At 33.3% G+C, this 5,709-nt stretch overlaps 1 pseudogene; it reads left to right on the forward strand.

The window, feature by feature from the left end:
- LOC109209760 lies at window positions 435-5,709 on the forward strand (annotated as a pseudogene).

Consider the following 5,709-nt stretch of genomic DNA (forward strand, 5'->3'; position numbering starts at 1 on the left):
GTTGTTGTTGTTGTTGTTGTTTTTCATGATTATTTTTTAAGAATTTGGATTTTTTAATTTTCTTTTTCATAATTCAGGTACCTTTGTGACTAATATCTATATGCTTTTCATAAAATTTGTATTCATTGATATGAAATACACGCGCAACACTCTAAGACTAGTTAAAAGATGAAGCGTGTATGTTTATAAAATTCAAAATGTTAAAGAGATTAAGTGGAAGTAGAATTTAGTTCTGAAAAATAATAATAAAAGAAAATGTGAAGCATGTGTAGTGTCCCATAATCGCGGGTCAAACGTTTTCATATTCTATAGTACTGCATTCTCTTTTTATATACTGCAATACTAACTAATATCATTTTTTTAATCAAGTTTATTAAGATGGGACAAGATTAAGTCTCGACAATTCTATAAATGTTAGGTCTCAAATCCTTCCTTTGTGGGTAATTTGTCTACTCCAACCGTCAGCCTTCTTCGTGTCTCTGGGTCTTTCACTAGTTTGTGAAGGTATGTTCTTCTTTAACTTGCATCGATCTTCCCCCCTCCCCCTTATATGTTGTTCCTTGAGTCATCTATTAGGATCTTTTCTATTAGAAAAAAAATTTAACAAAAAATTTTAAGGAAAAAGTAGCTATCAAAATTTAATTTCCTCGTTGCTTCTTTAAGAAACTAAATTTCAAACAAAAAAATTATTTTAAGAAGCTTAAGGCGTCTGAATCTGAATGCATATTTAAATATTAAAGGTGTATTAATATCTGAATAATAATTAAATAAGTAAGACTGTTTATTTTTTCAACATCTAAATATATAAAAATTGATTTTACTTAAAAATTAAGAAATATAAAATATTAATTAGTCTAATACTATATCAATAAATAATTCTTCAAATATATAGTAGTTGGTGATGATTGCGGGTGCCGCTAGGGTATGATGGTTGGTGATGGTGTTCGTTGTGTGTAGTAATTATCTGGTAATAATGGTTGGTGGTGATAATTATAAATGGTGGCTAGTGGTGATGATTGTGGTTGTGGATGGTATTCATGAGTAGTGGTAGTTGATAATAGTGGGATGTGACAGCGCTTAGTGTTTAAGTGGATAATGTCATCTTAATGATATTAAGACTTTGTTACAGATTTTAATTATTTAAATATACTCAGATCTATTAAGTGATTGTAAAATAAGAAGAAGAAAAATACACTTATTTATTAAAATAATGATGAATCTCAGACCTAAAATTAAATATACCTATTGGCTAAGATTTGAATGATTACGATTAAGACTGTACACTAAAGTACAAATAAATAAGGCCTAAATTATTTCATTATAACTTCAGAATCAAATAAAATCTTAAGTAGTTCAATCAATACAGCTTCAGACAACGTTAGATTCAAAATTGGATTCAAATTCTAAAATTATGTGACATAAACTTGTTCTTCGAATTTCAACAATCTAGCATATGATTCAACACCTAAATCTATTCCAGATGAGCTCAAATTTGAAATATAACTTTCAAATATCATAAAGAACAAATCTCAATTATCAAATTGTTAAAAACAACTGCAAATTTAACAAACCCATTTTGTAACTAGAAGAAGAAGAGAAAAATGTATGTATCTGATGTTACTAAAAAAAAAATAGGCATCAGTTAAATTTTTTTTTAAAAGTGGATACAGATTTTATTTGTGGCGCAAAATTGGGCATCACATGAAATTTTATGGTTTCCACTAAGGTCCGTCAAAATATGAGCTTGGTCCGCAGGGCTAGCGCAACCCGACTATGATTTAGTGGGGTTGGGCTAAGATTTTTAAAGTTCATTTAAGAAAAAAGCTTTTTAAGTCCGACCCGAATAAGCCAAGGAACCGGGAGGCTTGACCGAGACTGGACTGAGCTGGCACGTGGCCCTAATAAAAAATATTTAATTTAAAATACAAAAATTAAAATGAAATAAAAAACTAAAAGTAACAAGAAGAGTAGTTCAAACTCAAAGTTTACTAAGCCAACATATTAAAAGATCAAATTTTTAAAATTTAAACTTTAAACATAAGTTTAAGTTAAATAAAATTATGAAATAAGTAACTAATAAGAAGCTAAATTTTCTAAAATTTAAAAAGTAGTGTTCTTTCCTTTCTTCCCAGATATGCTTGATGAACATAATGTGTTGTATTGGATATGACATAAGTATCATGATAGCTTTTTCGAGTAATTTATTTTGAATTTTGACTTTTAATGAATGAACTATGTCATGCCTTTTGTTGTGTTTTATTGTAATTTAGTGGAACAATGTGAAAATTATTAAGTTTTACAAAAACTTTCTATCCTACAAGATATTTCTTGACTAATAAATGTTGGGCTGGGCTATTTTAAGGCCCATTAAAGTGATGGATCGGTCCAACCCAGCCCATAAAATGCCAAGGCCACGTGGGCTGGACTAGGCTGGTCTGGGTCGGCCTATATAATTGACAGCTCTATTTTCCGCCCTCCCCATTCTCACCCTATCACCCAGTTAATTAAGTTGTTGCGTTATATATGCACATGTTTGCGAGGGAAAGAAAAATATATGCACATGTTTGTTGTACAAATTACACCCATCTCTTTACTGGAAATTACTATAAAAAAAAATTAAGATAAGAACGGAATCGATAGAAGTCATCCTTAAAGTAAAGTTGCAATTTTTTATTTATGTTATGAGATTGCTTAGCTACATTGAACTTGTTAATGTATTTATTTAAGGATAAACATTTAAATATTTTAGGTCACGGTTGGCAATTACTTTTTTTTTTTATTAGGTGGTTAGGATATTTTTTTCCTCATTGCCTTTATTTCCCCTATGAAATAATTTTCTAGGAAAGCAAACACACCATGATACTTCCTTATAGATATAATCGTGTCATACTTAAATGAGAAAATGATATTGTATAATCACTGTTAAAATAATAGCCGAAATATATATATATATATATATATATATATATATATATATATATATATATATATATATATATATATATTTGCTACCAAATATAATTAATTTTTGAAACGGTCTAAAAATGATAATACCCCAATTCAAATGATATTTTTGTATTGTAATACGCATCTTTAGTATAAGAGATAAGATTTAAACAAAAAAAAAAGTACCTTATGATACTTTGTGCACAATCAAACTAAAAGTTTTCAACTAAAAGACAAAATGCTACAGATGGAATGTACCTTAGATTGACCAGACACGAGATTTTTAAAAATGCAAAGAACTTTCTTTTAATCTTGTCTGAAACTAAAGGCTATAACATACCAAAAACAAATTTTCTTTTTCAGATGGTTTTAAACATGACATGTCATTCTTATTAGAGATTGTCATCAGGAATAAATGAGGCCGTTAGAAAAAAAAAATCCTGTACTACTAACTATTAAAAAAAAAGGTGACATTTTTTTAAACAAATTACTGGAGTATAACTTTTTCTCTCTCATCTCCGAAATGTTTTCACACAGTATCATTTTTAAAATGTTGTGTTCTTCACTAAACTCGAAAATTCTCAATATATATTATATGCTATGCTTATCACTCTCTTCCTGTCTTACGATTAAGAGACCAAATAGGAAAAAATGTTTCCACGAATGAATTTCTATTTTGACTAGGAGGATTATTTTCTTTAATTGATCAAGATAAAGAATATATTCTATTCCCAATCATGTGTAAGAACTTGTTAGTAGTACTCTTATTTTCTAATTTTATTTTGTACTCCATAATATTACCCTGACATGAAATTAATTGGAAAAAAAAAATACTCAATGAAAATTCATATGGTCAATTCCAATTTGTTTACGTAATTTTAGTTGTTGATCAATCATCCGTCAGTTCTCATGATCCAATCCTTAGGCTTAGCACATCAATGTGTTTCAATCTCGAACATTAAGAGAAGTTTCTCATTCTCTAGCTTTTGGCCTAGTTGCCAGAAATTCAACCATTTCCCGCTTTGGAGGATCTAAACCTTATTCTAAAGAAGAAATCTTTTCCAAATAATTTCTGTACGTCACGAGGATTTATAATTTTATCAAGGATTGACAAGTGAAAAGGAATACATGCAGGAAGATAGAAGATTGCAGATAGCGCGGAAATCTACTATTGGCAGAGAGTTTGGAAAACAATGTTACAATATACTAATGGGAAAGCTAAATTTTCGCCCTTTGGCAAATCACATTTCAAGCGAATCCGGTTACGCGCCCAAGCCACCACCTACCCCTCCACCGCTTCCACCCAAGCTGATAGTGGCAAAGCCAGAAGCGCCAGTGTCGAGCAAGCTAACAATGGCAAAGCCAGCCGTGCCACTATCGAGCAATATGAGTAGTCCGTTGACATTGACGCCAACACCAACTGATCAACAACAGAATCCAGTACCACCTCAGCAAACAGAGGCTGTTCCTGTAGTGATCGGAGTTATGATATTGGATACTATTGCAGTTCCCAATTCTGTGCCTGCAGCTAATCATACAAGGTCATCTGCCTCTCCTGGAAAGATTACAAAAGTATTGGGTGGTGTGGCAAGGCATGTTGCTGATTGCATGTCAAAGCTTAAAGCAAAACCATTCCTGATAAGAGCTGTTGGACTTGACGTTCCAGGAAAGTCGCTATACGAACACTGGGAATCTACTCGGTTATCCGTACAAGGTATTCTGAGACAGCAAGATATTGAGACTGCTGTCAGTTGCAATGTCTTTGATGAAAAAGGTGGACTGGCAGCTGCTGTGGCTTGTGTTGAGTCAATTGACAAGTTTCTCACACCCAAGTGGATTGAAAAGTTCAAAAATAAGCTCAGCTCCAATACTGATGGTGGATGCGAACCTGAGTTCTCATTCTCTTGAGGCATCTTGTCGAATGGCCGCTCAGTTCACTACTCCGGTCTGGTTTGACCCTGTATCAGTGGCCAGATCTAGGAGAATTGCTTCAGTGGTCCACTATGTAACTTTTGTCTCAGCCAATGAAGATGAACTTATTGCCATGGCAAATGCCTTATCCGGCCGTGGCAGAGACAAATTTTCTCCAGTTCAGAGAGATCATAGTAGTACTGTCGAATCTTTGTTCGAAATGCTTAAACCTGCCATTTCGTGTTTGCTAGACAATGGTGTGAAGGTGATTGTTGTTACAGTCGGACAAGATGGTGTATTCTTATGCTCCAAAGCTAAGTCCGATCTTCTTCAAAAACTTGATTTTAAGGGAAACCAACTTCCTTCATCCAGTAAACAGTTGCGGGAAGCTGTTGATGCAGAATGCGTAAGTGGTCGATTTTATGGTGCTTCAAGATACGGGCTGTACTCAGATTTTTATGCTGTCCATTTCCCTGCACTTTCTGCATCAGTAGTGAGGCTTACAGGGGCTGGAGATTGCTTGGTTGGCGGGACTATAGCTTCTCTCTCTGCTGGTTTAGATGTCATGCAAAGTGTAGCAGTGGGGATTGCAGCTGCTAAATTTGCTGTTGAAGTAGAAACCAATGTCCCGGCAGAGACTTCTGTTGGGCTATCTGCATATTTGGCTTCAAGCCCAAAATTGAAAGAGCAATACTGATAGGCCCAACTGTAATATTTATGTATATAGCCGTGTATCTAGCTTTTTCTTTTTCTTATTATTTTCTGATTTGTATTTGTTGGACTAATCTTGTAAATGGACCGGATCCGGGTTTGTATATAAAGACAGAGGCCCAACTCAATTGGGTTGACCGA

The sequence above is a fragment of the Nicotiana attenuata genome, chromosome 2 (assembly GCF_001879085.1).
Source record: "Nicotiana attenuata strain UT chromosome 2, NIATTr2, whole genome shotgun sequence".
NCBI classification, from domain to species: Eukaryota; Viridiplantae; Streptophyta; class Magnoliopsida; order Solanales; family Solanaceae; genus Nicotiana; species Nicotiana attenuata.